General features: G+C 33.1%; 1 protein-coding gene across 1 annotated transcript in view; it reads left to right on the top strand.

Annotated features, from left to right (window-relative positions):
* Window positions 1-20449, top strand: part of LOC126972206 (toll-like receptor 6) — a 157930-nt gene that overhangs the window by 4297 nt on the left and 133184 nt on the right. The gene's annotated exons all lie outside the window — the stretch shown is intronic.

Here is a 20449-nt window from a genome sequence, read left to right as displayed (position 1 = left end):
CGTTTAAGCGTTCTTAGTCCAAACCGTGATACTTATGTTAAGCTCCTTTCTATTTATTATGATATCTGCATTTATATGTACATTTAGCTCCCTAGTTGTGTAAATTAATAATTTATTTTACGGATTCACTTCCTCATTTCTGCGATAGTAATTTTAAGGTTGTTTATAATATATTATTAAAAGTTCAGCGTAAGGATACAATACAAGCATTTATTTAAATATTATGAAATGCCAAAGTTTAAAACTTAATGTACATAGTTTGCATTTATATATTGTTATGTTAATTAGATCGCAAAGACTGTAAATGTTTTCTGTTTATTTTATTTGTATATATTTGTAAATAATTAATTATTATGAAAAAATCGCAAATATATAAATTACAAACTTTTATTTCTTTTTGTTTCATTTTGCTCCATTATGTTTGTTTATATTATTATTTAAATAAATCATATATAATAAAGATGAAAATTAAATCGACATTGACTATACTAATCGTTAGTGTCTTAATGTTTTAAAAAATCCCAACCAACTCAAAGCATAATAAAATCAAAAAATATAGTTGGATTCGATTAACGACTATACTCATTATATCTTTGAAAATAAAAACAAATTGAAATCTTTTAAAATACATACATTAGTTATTTGTAGAAACCTTGATGATTTTTTGATTTTCCGAAGTCATACAAGTACTTAAATCTATTTAAATGTATGATTAAACTGATGTTATATCTTTGACATAGTATCATAACATTCTCAATTATGCACTGAATTGAGCCGAATCAAGGTCATAAGTACTTCTTAGAAATCTAGCCAGAGGCTTTATTATTATACATAGGCTTCGAATATCAGAAAGATATAACCAAAAAATGATAAAAATATGAATTATAATTATAATCTTGCACTTCTTATTCTTTTACCAGTTGCAGTGGGAGGCTCCTTTGCACAGGATAGGCTAGATTATGGGTACCACAACGGCGCCTATTTCTGCCGTGGAGCAGTAATGTGTAAGCATTACTGTGTTTCGGTCTGAAAGGCGCCGTAGCTACTGAAATTTCTGGGCAAATGAGGCTTAACATCTTATGTCTCAAGGTGACGAGCGCAATTGTAGTGTATCAATTACCATCAGCTGAACGTCCTGCTCGTCTCGTCCCTTATTATCTTAAAAAACTTCACACATATTTTCTAGCTCGAAATTTGGCGTAGACATCCCACATATCCTGTACTATGGGTGCCAGACAACGATAATACAGAGATATACATAAATAAATATCAATGACTCGATGGAATAAAACATTCATAATATTCATCATACATATTTGTACCTAGCGGGATTCGAACCCGAGACCCCCTTAAAATAAATGGGTCGCCTACAACCAAAATGATATTATTTTTAATTTCTTATACATAATATATGATAATATACCTTCTAACGTCTTTGCGAAACTTAAAGATATTTTTTTTTTATTTTTCAAACTAGGAGACTGGATTTGCGATTTTGAAGATAGCAATTACTATCATTTACATTATAACATCTTGCTTATTAGTACTTCTTCTCATAACCTTATATTTTAAAACCATTTATCCGTGAAAGCAATGACGTTCTATAAAAGAGACAATTAGTTTCACATTTAAATTTTGTAATATAATCTTATGTTGAATAAAGTAGATACTAAAATTAACATTATATAAAATAACTCTACCAAATTCAAAATGAATTAACCTATCTAATTTAATATTACTTACAATTACTAAAGTAAAAACTTGGTATCCAGCGATCGCAAATAATTTTGGGTAAGATCAGTAAGTTCCGAAACTTTCAGCGTTTGATTATCCGGAATCTTTGAATCCAGATTATTCAAGAAGTAAGTATATAAGCAGATTTAAAAAGCTTTTGGATTAACCTTTTCAGGTCTTCATATGTTAAGGATGCTTTATACACCGGTATGTTTTTATAAATAACTAGTGGACCCAACAGACGTTGTCCTGTACACATGTTTTAAATTTGAAAAATCGGTCCAGCCGTTAGGAGGAGTCCACTAACATACACATGAGCAGGAGAATTATATTATATGGGCGGAATTGAGAATCTAAACCAATCTCAAATTCACTGAAACAAACAAAAAAGTCATCAAAATCAGTCGAGCCGTATAGGAGGTAGTTTAATTGTGAATCTAAACCATTTTCGAATCCACCTGAAGACACACACCAATCTCAAATTCACTGGAACACACAAAAATATCATCAAAATCGGTCCAGCCGTTAAGGAGGTAGTTCAATTGTGAATCTAAACCATTCTCGAATCCACCTGAATACACACAGAAAGTTTCATTAGAATCGGTCCAGCCGTCTAGGAGGAGTTCAGTGACATACACACGCACACAAGAATTATATTATATATAAAGACTAGATTCAGCCCACGAGTACGTCTGGGAACTCTTTAACTTTATATTATATCTTGTAAGACTGATACTGACTGCAAACTGATAATTGGTTTGGTTATTAACGAGTTGAAGTGTCACAAACAAACGAAAAACTAACATTCGCATTTAGCAATAGTATTAATTTTATTAAAAATAATATTCACAAAAATCATTTCAAAACTTCATTACCTAGCAGCCTAAAAAATCATCAAAAATATCTGCTTGATCTATATGTATTTCTTATTATATTCTTCTTAAATATTAAACCATATGATTGCTAACTGGATCAGTGTAAATCTCGTGGCAATTTATTTTATATTATTTAATAATAGGCTTGCAATAAAGATGATATTTTATTATATTTTAAATTTAGTTCAGAATACTATTTGCATTTAACTTTGAGGTGGTTACGATTTGTATAAGTTTTATCACTCGTACGTATTGATAGGATTCTATTATCTTACCTTTTACTTTTGTCTGTTATTCATCTAAGAAAATTATTTTTATTCCTCTTTTAAATTAAAGCGACTCAGTATATCGATAAATATATTTAGGACACTGTCAAGCATTCATATAGTGTTTTTGTAATGAAAGACAAGATAACGCTATGTAACACCGTATCCGCATGTCTTAGTACATTTTGTTGATTATATTATATAACAAAAAATATAATTAACTAATTCTTGATCTGTCTATTATTAAACTCAATGAAAAGTTACTAAAAGTTTAAAATTACTTCTTCATGTATATAATATATGATGATAACTATAATGACAAAGGTAAGATAAAAACAAAAAGTTTTAACCTTGGAATAACTTTACTTCGCGTTTATTAATAAAACAGGATATTTTTTAATATAAATAAAGAAAATCTAGAAAGGAAGGGGATAATCAATGGCGTATGACTTAATTTAAGTAGGCGATCGGATATCATTATCAGAGGATCAAGAATTCGTAAATGAGAAATACATACTTCGCGTGTACATAGGCTTAAAACATCAACTTTTATTATTGAATAGTAGGGCAACCAAGAATGCGAGTGTCGAGAGAATCACGAGAGAACAAAGGAATTATAAGCGCTCTGCCGGCCTTATGGGCAAGTATACACGACGATCAATAAATTGTCAGTAGCGCTATGAAATTGTACTAAATAAGTGCAGAATGCCGTTTTCAAGAAACTTTCTTCCACGTACAACCAAACTATGGAATAAGCTTCTTGTTGCGATGTTTCCAGTACGATACTACATAGAGTCCTTAAAAAAGCCTACACACTACACGCGTACACCTTTCTCAAAGCAACAGAATTCTTCTATCTGAGAATGAGGGTGGCAAAGATTACTTTACATCAGGTTATCCCTTCGCTACTTTGTCCTCTTCTTCCATGAGAAAAAGCAGATTTTATACGAAAGAATTTGCTATTTTCAAAGTGATAACCCTTACTTCTGGGATTAATTAAATTACATTTGTAGAAAATTTTTTGAAGTAATTACTTTGCGGAAATCCATAATTATCCAAATGTTTTGAGTTTTCTTTACTGTTAATTCTGCCAAACTCTGGCACCAGGCTGAGTCAGTCAAATAGTAATCAAAATTTATAAACGATCGAACCCGCAAATTCTCGAGTTCCGTCCGAGCGCTCTTCCAACTGAGCTATTGAGTCACTGGAACGGTTGGGTTAGTTGAAAGATCACTCGAACGGAACCTGAGAGGTCGCAGGTTCGAGTCCAGCATCGATCATAAATTTTGGTAACAGATTTTTATACTCTTATACGTAAGTAAGAACAAAACGCAATATAAACATACCAGATCCCGATTCATTTTATATATCTTATGTGATACTAAGTGTAATTATTGAAGACAGTAAGTCACCATAACATAAAATACCCATTATCTATATAGGGACAAATCAAAACGAAATCAACATCGGTTATTCGTTCGCACCCTTATCAAAACGACAACCGACGGGTCAGCGTAGAAATAATGGGGAAACTTGTTTTTACGTAGCAAGGGACGATGTGTCACATGATTCTATCTGATAACCCATGTATTTATGTTTCTCTGGTGTATAAACGTGGATATCTCAAGGATCAACATTACCATAGTTCTCTAACGATGAAAATTGTTTGGAACTCGTTCGGGGATAATAGTTTCTTGGTAAGAATGTACTTTATTAAGCTAAAAGATTTTTAATTTGATTTTTACCTTTCGTGGATGTTTAATATTTTTTCCTTCCAATTGGTTGGATGCCGGCTAGATTATGGGTGACACATCGACGCCTATTTCTGCCGTGAAGCAGTAATTTGTAAGCAATACTGTGCTTCGGTCGGAAGGGCGCCGTAGCTAGTGAAATAACTGGGCAAGTGAGACTTAACATCTTATGTCTGAAGGTGATGAGAGCAGTTGTAGTGCTGCTCAGATTTTTTGGGGTTTTTCAAGAATCTTGAGAGGAAATGCATTGTAATGGGCAGGGCGTATCAATTATCATCAGCTGAACGTCCTGCTCGTCTCGTCCCTAATTTTCATTAAAAAAATGTAATATGTTTTGTAAATATACAAAATGCCAATATACTGCCATCAATTCATCTCACGATGAGTAATTTTTATTCGGAAAATTTATTAAATTAGAAGTTATTTATGCTCATTCCACTAAGATTTTTTTAATCTAAATAAAAACTAATTACCGACCAGGTTAAGTGGCACCATAAATACTCTGCTTCAACTAATTCAATTTACACGAGGCATGCCCAGAAGCTGTTGAATCACGGAATTCAGGAACAAAGGTCTCTCGTTGGTGCAAGCCTTCATAGGTTTTTGTAGTTTTTTCAATGCTTATCATTATTATTAGTCTAACCATTAAATTGATGTCACAGTAGTCTACAGCTGTCCAAATCTCAGTTTTGATTTAGGAAATTAACCCTTTTGCAAAGGATGAATTAGGGATAATTTTGAATGCACAATTCTACATTTATAACTATACCAGGGTGCAAATTTTGATAGACGTGCTGTACACTATTTCAATAAAGTATCAAATAAAAGTTTAGGAATATTTACTTACGTTTATTAGCTTACTTAGCTTAGGTTTTTTTTACAATAGAACCATCTGCTGGAAAATGCCATATGGTGCGACAAAGGACTTATGCGCAATTTAATAGCTTCTAAACTCAAAGCAATATTCAATGAATACACCGTTCTCTAAACACAAACATTATAGGAAAAAAAGTCCTATTGTCACTCGATAAGCCTTTACGTTCTCTGGAGATGTCACCAAAAGAGATCAGCTTTCGCCTAGGCAACGGTATTGGGTTTGCGTAACTCAATATAAATATTTTATACGCCATAGGAATTACTTCTTTATAATAAATCGTATAAGGCTCACAATTCAATTTCTGTTATCTGGAATTTGGACCACAGACCGCAAAACAAGGACAATCGAGGACAAAAGCTACTCAGATAATGTCCTATCCCTTAATCACATGCACCGTTGCTCTCGAAAAATATTTGGTTGTAATAGAGAATCATTGAAACGCATATACGTTAACAATTCTATTTGAGGCGTACACACATTTGAGTTCGGGCTTAACCAACATATTTAAATCGAATTTGTTGTTGTAGAGTCGTGTTTAAAAATACGTTGCATTCTAAGATCGGTCCGGAATGTTGTTGGGCATCAGCTCGTAATCTGGAAGATCACAATTAGCTCCAGAAATATCCCTGACTTTCGGCCTTTTTATTACGTGGTTTAATTCGGAATGTGTCCCATGTTTTGTGCTAGGAAAATAATGATTTTAATAACACTTGCATAAAAGGGGTTCCTAAACATAATACTATACTTATTTTATGTTACTATACTACTAATATTTTTTTATGAATTTCATAGCGGCAAATGTAATTAATAATAATATTTACACACTTTTACACAAATTATCTTACCCCAAATTAGGCATAGCCTATGGATTGCAAGACATCGATATTGTTAATACGATATTACTTAAACATACATAGATACATATATCCATGACGCCTACCACCTACCGGGATTCGAACCCGCGACCTCTAGCTTAGTAGGTAGGGTCGCTAACCACTCGGCTATATAGGTCGTAGTAATACATTATGGTTGATACAATCCAGTGACAAACAGACGGATATTCGAACACGTCCCGTAATCCCAGCGACGTACATCTACGTCTCTCGCTTTCACCACACCACCAAGGCCTCCGACATTGTTCAGTACTTGGTGGAGAAGACAAGGTTCCGGTTGGGTGTCGAAAAGTTGGTGACGCGTCACGCAGTAGACTTCAACTCTTTTGTTGTTCGCGTCCCGACAGAACATATTTCAACCTTCCTGGACGTGCAGCTGTGGCCGAAGGGGGTCGTGTTCCGCAAGTATCGCGGACGTCGCCGACCGCCGGAAGCTACCGAACCCGCGCCTCACATCGCCGCGAAAATGTGACGTAGATTTAAGTTATATATCATATGTATGTTAGACTATAAGGTATTTATTTTATGAGCCATGTAGCCTGAAATAAAGGAATTATTATTATTATTATATCAAAACTTTTCACCAAACCGCGTGATAATTGATTACAGTATTGAATATTGTTCACTCATCATGCATTAGAATAATAGGTTTTGAGTTTATAATTCCATTAAAATGATAATAATGGAGAAGATATTTACCATCCTAATTAATAATACCCCTTTACTCTTGAATGAACTGTTGCTTTAAGAATAATTAGATTATAAATTCGGCAGCTAGACCGTCTCAAAATAAATTCTAAAATGTAAAGATTATTGGCATGACTTCTTCAAATTGATTTTAAGAAATGCTTTTATAATATTGATTTCATGATCCGAAATATTTTTGGTAACAAATACTAGTGATTATTTGCATTTATGTTATTATATAAAGTATATAAAGCTGATTTGACATATAAATATTCATTTGTACAGAGTTACCCTGCCTCGACATATCTGTATTGTTCATTAAAGAAATCACTTTAAGTTTAAAAATTTGGGATTTGTGAGTTCATTTGTTACCTTAAGGGCCTCGGGGAATTATCTATTCTTCTGAACTACATCTAATACATACCTACTTGCTGAGTCAGCTAGTATGTATATACATATTATGTTCGTTTTTTCAAAGAAGGAAATTTTCTAAAGTTCTATAGAGATCTTTTTGAATTTTTACATAACATGGTGTTCATACAGGACGGGCACGTTTTAACTGAATTATATTTAGCTTAAATAATGTTCAGTTTTCAAAATCACAACCTATCGTTTGTTATGAGATTTTACCCTTTGCTTATTTTCAGATTAATTTGATATTTGATACTTACCTTATATTCTGATTAATTAATACATTTTTTTCAAAACCCCCTTAATAGATAGATAGCAAATGAAAATTATCATTAACATAGAACGTCATTGTTTATCATTAAGAATTACTAAAGATGTATAATATGTACTTTAAGACACGATGTCTAAGCATTCGTCATTTGATAATATTATCGATATTTTAAGGGCCTTACAAATAAAATTGGCATATATTTATAACTAATTATAAACCAAGACTATGCAAAATGTTTATAATTAGACATTTTGCTTACGATTGGCTAATTCGGACGTATAACGTTTCCCGCGCTTATTTGCAAGGCTGCTTGACATTCGGAATACTTTCTAACTATAATTGTATTGACAGTGTTGTCAACGATATTGTAAACATTTTGCATATTCTTTGTTTATGCTTAGTTATAACTTTATACCAAGTTTATTTGTAAGGCCGTAAGAGTTGATTCACTTTTAAACCTTTGATAGTTTATACGCCTAGATAGAGTCTCTTGCTGTTAGACAACCGATAAAAATAGACCAGTAAAATTATTTTAGTTTGCGTCACAAGCTACGTCCTACACTCGCAATTTGTATGACATTTTGTGTTAGTGTGCGTGAATTTCTCAAAATAGACGTTATTTCTACAGTCTATTTTTTACGTTTTTTTTTACGTTTTCATAGCTGTCTATTTGACGTATAAATAATCTAAGTTTTATTACTCACAAAGTGAGATCACAATTTAAAGTTACTTTTAAATACAATACCGAACCCTTTGTAGTCGTACTTACAATACTTTTAACGCTTTCATTAAAAATTGAAGAAGCCGTCATAATTTACAATAAAACCCGGCCAGCTTAAGCCGAGTTATGAAATTTTAATCAAAAATCGTGCCCCCTGAGTATTGTAGCAGAATCCAGGGCGTGTATTATTATTTCTACGCCACTTGTTTGCAACAGTTTTCATTTAATTAAAATAGTAACATTTGTTTATTTGATAACTGTTATTGTTTGAATTATATTTTGATTAAAACGACGTAGTTAGACTAATTATTGAAAATTGAAGGTTGGGAATGTTTAATCTTGTAGACGGGGTGGGTTAAAAATGGATTGACTGCAAATATTTATAGTATATAAGATGGAAACTATAAATATGTTGGAATTTATAGTATATAAGATGGAAAGCATATAATCTAGAGAGTACCTACCAGAATGAAAGAGTTTGTGGAAGTGGAAGAAGCGAAAGAGAGTTTTTGGCATTTTCAGGACCGTGGTTTATGGTGGAATGACAGGTCTGTCTCCCCTATGAAAAATCTTTTTTTACGTGTTTTTCTATAGATATTTTGGTGTATTTTCTCTGAGATATCATTATATGGCAGAGCCCACTTGGATTGAATGGAAAATATTTTTGAAGTTTTTTATTCTTAAGGTGCCCTGAGTACTTTTATTTGTGGATATTTTAATAACACTAAAGTATTATACCTGGCCGTGTAACCATCGTTCTGATAAAGTCAGCTCAAGCCGACTAAGGGAGAACGATCAGTTAGAGCAAAATTTACCAGAGTAATACAACATATATTTACTTTATGAACAAAAAATTGTTTTATTTCGAATTATTTACTTCGCCTTGATGAAGTCATCACATTAGTCGTTAAGGACTAAACACCATTTATAATCATTCAAAAATTGAATTTGTTTTCATTTGCCTATTTTAAATTTCAGTAGGTATACTAAAAGTTATAAAAGTACTAAGATATAAACTAGTTACTCATCAATTTAATACGAAATCACGTGCGTTAAGACATTCTAAAAATCTTTTCATTTAGGTCATTTTATTTTTATAAACTTTCATTTAGTAACCTTTGAAAAAGAAATAGTTTGTATTGCATTAATAATGATAATAATAAAGCCATTTAATTCCGAACTAAAAAACATTTAACATTTGAATAACCAATAATCTTAAGCTAAAAAGTATAAACTATAAAATGTCTCTTAGTTCGGCGTGCCGATTGGCAAAGGCCTCCTCCAACGATTTCCACTCCTTTCTGTTTTGGGCAACTCTTCTCCAGTTAGGTCCTGCTGTCAATTTTATTTCATCTTCCCACCTTGTGTGCTGTCTTCCTCGTTTTCTTTTGCCATCTCTTGGGTACCATTCGGTAAGTCTTTTGCTCTATTTCTCCACTTTATCTCGCATCATGTGCCCTGCCTATCTCCACTTTTGTTGGTCGATTCGTTTGAGTACGTCGGTAAGTTTCGTAATTTTCCTTATCTTATGTTTTCTCTTATTTTCTTATCTTATCAGATAAGAAACACTGACCTGCAGTTTATAACCGGCCATACTCCTCTCCATTGATCTGTGTGTAACGGCAAGTTTCTCTCTCAATGCTTTGGTTAGGGTCCAAGTTTCGCAGCCATATGTTAGGCAAGGTAAAATGCAGGTATTGAAACTTCTCGTTTTTATATACATACTTAAGTCTTTTGACTTCATAATTTCTTTTAACGACCAGTATTTTTTCCAACTTGTTGCAATCCTGAGATTTATTTCTTTCGTCATTTGAACTTCCATAGAGATAACTTGGCTAGGTATATGTAATCTTCTACATATTCTAGAAATTCGTCTTTGATTTTTATATTGAGTTTTGTTAAGTTAGTCATTATTTTAGTCTTACTGGTGTTCATTTTTAGTCCAACCTTCAACCTTTGTATTGCATTAGCCCTAATCTATTTTTTTACAATAAATTTTAGTAAAAGTTCATAGAAATAAAATAAGTCTTAGCGTTTAGCGCTCTCACCAACTTATCCCTTTCAAAACAATCTCAGCTTGGTGATCAATTTTCTCAAACAAATAAAATTTAAGTTCAAATTTTAGTATACGATCAACATTAACCAAAAAAAAACTTTCGTCGCGTACAGAAGCTTCTTTGACGACATGTGCTTCATCATTAGGGACCGCACTAAGGATAAAAAATCCTGAGACGAGTATTCATTAATTTTACTTTGTCATACGCTAACACTAATTTGTTAAATTTACGGCTACTAATGGGCCCATTTCCGGTTACGTATCATAGTTATGAAATACACTTTTACTGCGTAATATATAAGGCGCGAATGTATTTATGTGTCAGCTAACAGCAATTATCACAGGGGCACTCATTAAATCGACATTAAAGTTGTGAGTATTTATTTATATCTAACACAACCTATGAAGTTTTGGTGCAAGCTAAAGGATACTGTGACGGAAATAGAAAACAACTATTAATTTATATCGTTGCGGTGGTCTATTTTATATCTCTAATAAATTGAGTAGAAATCGAGTCGTATTTTATAGTTATTGTTCAAGAAAAGCACCTTTTAACTTTTAAGATCGAGTGCTTCCTAATTTTCGTAGACCGTATATTTTTTATGAGCCAAACATATCCATAACATTACTTTTAATCTTTTTCCAGCGCAGCCGCTTAAATAAAGTGGTGTTGGGTCGGGGTTTGGCATACAAATTTCTACCATATCATTGATGTGGGTCATTGTTCTGTCGCCTGATAAATAGGCTGATTACAGAAGTAGTCGTATAAGCATCTTGCTATGATATATTTGCAGTTCGTTCCAAAAGATAAAATATAAGAAAAAAAAAGTAAGGTTATACAAATTTAAACGAATGTGTCTAATCTTTCGATTACGTTAACTGGAATCAATACTACTTACTTAAATTTTACCTAAGACTACTTTGCTTAGGTACTATAGACACAAAACACCGCCACTCCATCTCGCCAAAAGTACTATTATTACCTTTTTATTTATAAAACTAGGGCGTATTAAAGTTAACATGAAAATATCTCAGGTAATGTTATAGTAATAATTATATATACTGACTTTCAATCAATTTATTTAGCCCCAAGCTAGAATTAGTCTGTAGGTAGGTACTATGGGTGCCAAAAAAATCTAATGTGCTTGTATATCATACTTAAACATTATATTTAAACATACATGCCTCGGACACAAATATATTAAAAGAATTTTTGGATTTGGTTTTAAACCCGAGACTCCTATTTTAGAAATCAGGGTTACTAACTGGCTGTGTAATCGCGACGGCCATCACTTGAAGGTAGCTACTGAAAATCAGTGTTAGGTTAAACCCCACTAATTATGCTAAATAGCAAACCTTTTTGGGACAAAACACTGCAGCCACCTTATTATGTTGATCTAAAATAAGCCTTACCTTAGTTTTTCGTTCCTGTTTATCAGTTTTAATTAGATTAGGCATGTATTTTATATTCATAATTATTTAGATAGTTTTTTCAAATTTTGTTCACATTATTTGTTAATATATTTTGTATATTTTTCCCATTATTTGTAATGTTTGTTCCAATTAAAGATTTACTTACTTACTAACCACCGTGCCATGAGATCATCATATGGTGCTGGAGGAGAATGCTGGGAGTTTCATGGACCGAGTTTCGCACCAACGGCTCCATTTTCCAAGAACTTGGCATAAAACAAAGCCTTTCGGTGTTAGTACAGAGTAGAGCATTCTTAAGTTCTTCGGACACGTCTCCCGGCGCGAGAGTGAGTCCACTGAGCACCTTGTCGTGCAGGGCAAAGTGGAGGGCACCAGAGGCCGAGGAAGGTCGCCCATGCGATGGACCGACCAAATTTAGTCTGCTGTGGGCGGTCCACTGAACAAGTGAACCAGACTATCGGCCAGCAGAGGAAAGTGGCGAATTCTCGTGGGGCGAATCACATCTGCCCGAAAAGATTTCACTTCAGGATGACTACGACCGCTCTGTCAAGAGTGAACCGAAGAAGAAGAATACTTATAGGAAATTCAATAATCTACAGTACTATATATTTCATATGAAAGTGCTAACAAAACATAATATAATGATCAGCTTTAAACAGTTTAGCAGCTTGAAGGAGCGAGTGTCATGTTAAGTGTGTCAAGTAAATTTCCTAGTGATCGTAAACCCATTGATAGTTGTTTTCCTGTTAGTTTCCTCTTTCGCCTAAGGTTAAATTTAATTATCGTATAGGCGGCGAATGCCTATACGCCTACAAGCAATAAATCACATAAAAATGTGATTTAAACAATTCATGTAATAGAACCCGTCAGCGGATAATATAGTTAGAATATTAATCATTTATCAAATATAATTTTGACGTCGATATTTTTGTAACTGACTTAGAAAAACGAAGAGGTTATTATATTACGTATATAGCCAGTTTATGGTGTTATTTAATATTCAATAATGAGCTGTACAAGAAAAATTCAGCTTTATTGTAAAAGCCCGAAACCAATGCAAATAGCACTGATAGAGGAACAAGAATATTAAGAGAAACTTTATAAACATAAGCATTGATAAAAATAATCTGAAAAGGTTTTGTATATAAACAGAGACCTAATACTAGAAGACTAGAAATTAAAAGTACTAACGATCACTGGCTACTCCAGTTCAAACAAACATGGTGTAGGGTTCAGTAAGATTCCCAAGTGTAGATTTTGCGAGGAAAAGCGGCGCTACTCATGGGCGATCACGTCATCTGTGATCAGCTTGATTTTTTGGTGTTGCGTTGATATGTTGGGTATTTCTGCGTCTTCTACCGCATTCATATATGCGGGTAGTTCTCTGAGCAAATGTTCAGTTAACAGACATCTTGTCGAAATACGAAATTCAACCCTTTATCTAGAACCTTTTTGCCTCGTATTTGCACTTTGTATTATCATCTACTTGCTGTTTCATTTCCGAACCGATTAAAATATTCCCTTCTCAAAAGCCGGTATCGTATATCTTGCTGACTAGTATTGCTGATCTCTTGTTGTCAACCACTTGTTCATCTGCCCCCTCAATCATGAAAAAAAGATGAATTTGTCGAATAAAGTATAATGTAGTGCTATCCACGCCAAAAGGAGTAGCCATCTAGAAGCTGAATTCTCAAGAGAGTTTGTGAAAGCCACCTTTTCCGAGGATATTATAATCTTCATAGAAGAAGTTGACTTAAGAGATGATGTTATACAATAATTAAGATGGCCAAAGAATACAAAAATACGAATCACAAATGACGAGACTCACCTCCAAGTCCGGATAATTACATCTAAAAAAAACGCTTGAGAATTTGTTCATATCCCTAAGGATACTAGCTGTTAATCACATAATAAATGAGTTCTTAAATATTAACTGCTGGCTGCAGTTGCATCTCACATGCCCAAGGATTCAATTCCACATCCACATTTTACGAGACACAATAAAACGATTGACTTACATTAATAAAATAACTATAAAGTATTATGGAGTCCCGGTACCATTTCGCGTTTAATTCATCGAGTTTCTAGTGCGTCATAAAAAGTAAAATAATAAAACTTTGTTTCATGCTCCCACAAAAGCCAGCTACGATTACATTACAACTTTTTTAGTACAAACTTAATCTAATTACGTTTGGGAAGGGCTTTTTCTTAGTTACATTATAATTCAACAAAAACTGACGAAAATTACATTAAAATTCTATTACACGCTATTATCGAAGTATTGGCCTCGCACTAAAATTTTAGACGACATCTTGTTTATTGCTTTATACTTTTTTTGTTTTATAGATCAGAGTTTTTTTCACGTTATGGACTAAGATATTTTTTTATTTTTTATTTATTTATTTATTTAGATTCACCAGTGGTAATTACAATAATACATTTATAATTATTATTATTATGCTAATTTACAAGGGTCTTATTACTAAATGCATTACCTTTTAAGGTGAATACCGCATGCTAAATTATATTGTGTGAAATAGTTACATAAAATAAATATAAGTTATAAAACAACCATTCTATAATGTAATGAAATTAAGAAATTAACAAAATCTACTAAATAAGTCGAGATAAACGTATTAAACAAATCAAGAATACTTATAAATTATTTATTTACAATACATTTTTTTACATTTTTGCGAAACCTTGGCAATGAATCACTGAATGGGTCCAAGCATTTATAATCGTTTATAATTTTGCATAATCGCGACACAGGTGAATTGATCCTCAAAATAGTTCTGCGAGATGGTTTCTCAGTTATTTTGGGCTTATTAAGAATCCTGAGCGACACTGCATTATAATGGGCAGGACGGATCAATTACCACCAGCTGATAGTCCTACTCGTCTCGTCAACTCAAATTTACTTACAATTGGTTTGGGGGAAGTAAATCGTAAAGAGCGTTACTATAATCTTTTAATTTTTTACTCATGTTTTTTTCTCGGAGTTGCATCTGTACTTATTGCACTGATATTCTCTTACCATCGTTAGCGTGACAAAAATATTTATTTAGAAGTTCTACACCTGAAAAAGGCCTCAGCTAACACCTCTCAATGATATCCTCTTTCGAAGGTGAATAATTAATAAATCAAACAAACAAAAAAGTTGAAGACAATAAAGACATGGCTGGCGATGTGATTCAATTACTTTAAGAAATAAAGGTCAAACTACCAAATACCTAAGTGAAGACAGATAATTTGATGTTGCTTGATTCCCTAGAGACGAACCCTCTCTCATTTATTCATCCTAGACTTCTCAAGGAAGAGAAAATCGTCACGGGGAAAGGACAAATAAATTCGAAATTAGATTTCTTATTTCGATAATATTTTGGCTAGGTACTTAAGTTAGAGTGTTGATTTCTGTTATTGGGGTTTATTGGAGTTTACTCCTTTAGAAGCAATTTTCATACAAGGCGCCCGGTATGAGAAAAATATGGAGAGTAAAACCTACTCATCAAATGGGATAGTAACGTTTTTGGTGCGCATTAGTTCTCGCGCACCTTTCACTTTTCAGTTGTGTGTGTTGTGTGTGTGTAATACACAGTATACTGCGTGATAGCTTACGCACGTAGTTTAATATACCTATTAGGGTGTGCCAAAATGTAACATCCTTGATGGATCTTTTAAAATTGGAAATCAAATCAAATCAAATCAAATATTTATTTATTATTACAACAAAATACAAAATACAATCAGTGTTGGGGTCTCCTTTTAAGCAAAGAGTTGCCTGTAGTAGGAGGCCCCGCTCTTCCATAGCAAAAACATAATAATGAGGTGTAATAATAGATAAGTTGACCTTAACATATACATAATTAACTAAGGGAAAAAAAATCTACTAACAATAATATACTAAAAATTTATTTATTTGTAATCTAAACTTAATGTGCTGTGTGTGTGTGGGTGTGTGTATGTATGTATGTGATTGTATGTATTGGTGAGTGTGTGTGTGTGTGGGTGTGTGTGTTACTTTGAAAGAAAACTTAAAGATTTAGTACGTAACTATAAGTAGGTTTTCTGTGTCTTCATAATTAAATGACCTTATCCACTCAATTATTATTTTCTTGCATTCATAGTATGATTTTTCATATATATTGTTTAGTTTATTTATTTTATTATGCAGTAAGGCCGCACGTTTTTCATACTGTATACTTGCAAACGATGTTTTGGTGTGAGGTACATGAGCAACAGTGTGTTTAATTCTCTTATTTAGTAATGTACTATTATAAGGAATAGTTTTATGTATTTTTAGTACCGTATGTACTATATACAACTTTCTGTTAATAAGTTACCGTCAGAATAGATTCGAGCTCCGCATTTAACAGGAGTTGTGTTTGGGCATTTCCTGACATATTTTGAGCGTTAAGGATTTATTTCATTTTTTAATTAATACGCTCTTATTAGCTTCTTTTTTTTATGGAATAGGAGGACAAACGAGGGTACGGGTCACTTGGTGTTAAGTGATCACCGCCGCCCACATTCTCTTGCAACACCAGAGGAATCACAAAAGCGTTGCCGTTCTGTTGTATTGTCTGTTTGTAACCGACTCCATTGGACTTGATGTTGTTTAGTACCTGTTCAAAGACAATCGTTCTTGAGGAGTAAACTCCAGTCGTGCGTTGGAGCTGACACTTAATTTTTTTTCAGCTACCTTTTTTTATAGATCGCAATAGAGGAGCATGATTATTGAAGGTCATATTATAATATATTATTTAGTTTTTTAATAGATAAACTTGATGTTCTCTTGTTGGTTAATGAGCTCTTTACGTCAATCATTAGTTGTATTTTGTATTGAAATTGACCAATAATAACAACTTTTTTAGTCTTAATACAAATTTATTATCAATTTAAAAAAGCGGCCTAGTTCGAGTGCTCGCCCATGTAGGGTTCCGTAGCACCAAGTAACATAATATAAAAGTTATATTAAGAGGAAAATTAAATTAAATTATTTAAATGGAAAATGCAAAAATATCTTTGCTCAAAATCATACAGTACAACTGAACTCTAAACATTTATACGTATTAAAAAAAACTACTTACTAGATCTCGTTCAAACCAATTTTTGGTAGAAGTTTGCATGGTGTATCATACATTTTTTTTTAGTTTTATAATTCTCTTATTTTAGAAGTTTCAGGAGGGGACACACACATCTTACCACTTTGGAAGTGTCTCTCGCGCAAACTATTCAGTTTAGAAAAAAAAGATATTAGAAAACTCAATCTTATTTTTAAAGACCAATCCATAGTTACCACATATGAGTTTGATGAAAAAAATATTTTGAGTTTGAGTTCTAAGTATGGGGAAACCCAAAATTTAAGAGAATACATCTACTTGCCAAGTTTCAACCATACAGTTCTTATAGTTGGTAAAAATTGGCTGTGACATACAAGGACAGACAGATAGACATGACGAATCTTTAAGGGTTCCGTTTTTTCCCATTTGGCTACGGAACCCTAAAAATGATCTTAGCAACAGATGACCACACTTGTCCGTATAAGAAAAGCGCTTGTATTGCTGCGTTAGTTGTAGTTCTACTGTTCTCATACAATTAAAACACGCAAAATATCAGTTCACATCATTAAAAACGCAATCATTTGACGTCGGCTTGCTTTGTGATTAATATCAGGCCGGATTCACAGACTGAGCGTAGACCACATTATTATAAATAACTTTATTCACATTTTCTTACATCTTCACACTTACTTTCCAACGTCTATCGATATTTGTCTCTCAAAAGTAGAGTTTATATCCTCTTAAGCATTTTGTAAGGTTTATAAGTCTCTCAACACATACAACACCCATTCTTATCATGGTATCATCGCAGGTTAGCTGGAGATTTTATGGAGTAATTGTATTTTCAGAAACGAAATTCGATTAGTCGTTTTTATCCTAGGGGCGACAAACAGAGATGACGGTTCACGTTACGGTAAATGATCTCAGCCGTCCAACCTGTCTTGACCACCAGAGGAATCACAGGAGTTTTGCTGGCTCTTTAGCAGGGTGTACACGCATTTTTTAAGATATAAAAAGAAGATAGAAGACACAAGTACGTTCATTGAACATTTTGAATATTCGTGAACGAAAGTTCCATGACAAACATTTGGTGGGAATGATATTTAAACATCTGGCTTTTTTTTTTCGAGAGGAGTAAAATACATTTACGTATTGAAGACCCCGAAACGAGGCCCATATGTCGGGCTCGGATGTAAATACCCCGTACCGACTAAAAACCTCCTCTGTGCTGATAGCCCTGAAGGCTTTTACAGCGAAGCCGGGATCTTGGAGGCCGAAAATGTAGCTCACAGGCGCGGGGCGTCTCGGAAGGAGACTCGAACCTTGGATCGCCTGCTCACTAGACTGGATGGAGAGAAGATCACTAACGATCTAATATATCTGTTAGTCCAGTGGACTCTAGGTTTGAAGAGACTACGCACTCGCCGGCGTGTGCGGTGATATATGTATGTAAATATATGTGTAAGTGTGTGACTATTTGTATGTAGTGTTATTGTAGGTGTGTGATTTGTGATGTGAGAGTGAGTGGTGTTAAACGATTACAGGACGAGGACTATCTCGTCAGGCTTCTATAAAATATAAACATCTGGCGTGCGGTGCGATGGTGGAATTCGGGGACGGACAGAAATTAAGCAAAAGCTCTTTGGAGCATTCCCATGATAAACGATGTAGAAGATATAGCATGAAGCGACGTCACAACGGAACGCTTCTCTCTCGGAGCGCTTTTTTTTCCGAAGCGGTAGCAGAAATTACATCAAAAAGAATTATAAAGTGATCAATTTTGAGGAAAAAAATTCCTTTTTATGCCTAAACGCTAAGCGACCAAGCATTTCATTGAGTAGTTGGTCCCAACGATTGAAACAGCTCTACATTATTCTAGTTAATACTTGATCAGAACAATACATAAGGCTTAATATTTTTTTTATTATAATACTGTTTAATTGAAAAAAAATTGTTTGTAGTTTTGCAGCATTTGTTTAATTTACAGGAACTGAGAAAATGCCTTGTATATTATAGGTGACTCGCGCAATTAGTTGACAGCGATATTAATCAGTCACGTAATAACAATGAAAAAATAAGAAAATGTAAATAAAAACCATAAAATAGTAACGAATTTAGTCTTATATTATTATTAATTTAAGCAATAAATTAATTAATAATATAATAAATAAGTTGATTATACTGTAAACAGATTGGGAGTTTTATGTCTGATCCTTTTTTCATCTCTACATACGTAATTCATCTAAACACAGGTTTTCAAATGATGTTTGAATGATGAAATGTGATAAAAAATCATAGAAGTAGCCACATTCTCAAAAAGAAAACTCATTCGAGAAATAATATAGAGTTAAAACAATATAATTTGCAAACAAATTCATGTTTAAAATAAAACGTGATTTCATCAATATAAATATAGAATTTCTAATAACTCACATTTACTCTCGAGGAGAATTGATTCTAAGAAGGTTTGCTACGGTCTTAACATATTTTAAAGTTTTTATGGTGCTACAGAAATCGAAAGCCAAATTGAAGCAATTTGCATACAACATTGAACACAATGCAATAGAAATATGGGTTACAAAGATTCAAATTTATGGCCACCGGTCCAATAGCTATTCTGTTCAAGAATTCGATTTCAATATGACTCATCAAAATTTGGGATACAGGCCTTCTGGCAAAAACAAAGTCTTGAAATTTTGTGACTTTTACTGCTAAATTTTATGGACATATCTTCATCGAATTGGATTTTATTATCGTGGAAACATACTTTTTCCACACGTGGATGCTACAGAATTATTACAAAAATGTAATTAATTTTTGATCTTATTCTGATATTATATCATCTAATCTATTCCAAAGAAGTATTAATACTTTAAAGTATCAATTTTAATAATTAACCTTTTTTTGTGATAGAAATTGTCATTTTTGTGTGCGATAACGCAATAAATGAATATTGTATTTAACCACATAAGTGCTAGTAGTTTTAAATAAAACAATATGATAAATAAAACAATTCGTGCGAAATTATTCCAAAAACATTCCAACGTTAATGTTAATGTCCTTCCCCGGAGTGTAACCCGTTTTTTTTTGTGAGTTAAATAAAACTCTTCATTACGACGCCACAGAATAAGAAAGATATGAACCCAGGACTGAAACACGAAAATTGGTAAGGCCAACTGTATGGGTTCTATCAAAATACAAAATTTAGATGGTATAATCTTTGATGATGACGTTTGATGATGGTGTTAATAAGTTACAAGTAACATTTTATTCTTATGTTTAACTTCACTAATATAGAAAGCATACCATTTGAAATAAAAAAAAGTATCATTACATATTTCAAATAATTGAAATTGTCTTCTAGTTTTTTACGGCTCCTTTTGGTCGTCTTTTTTGACAGAACTTTCGTC

Source organism: Leptidea sinapis, chromosome 25 (assembly GCF_905404315.1).
Source record: "Leptidea sinapis chromosome 25, ilLepSina1.1, whole genome shotgun sequence".
In the NCBI taxonomy this organism is placed as follows: domain Eukaryota; kingdom Metazoa; phylum Arthropoda; class Insecta; order Lepidoptera; family Pieridae; genus Leptidea; species Leptidea sinapis.
Note: the sequence above shows the minus strand (reverse complement) of the source record. Positions and strands in the feature narration are given on the sequence as shown.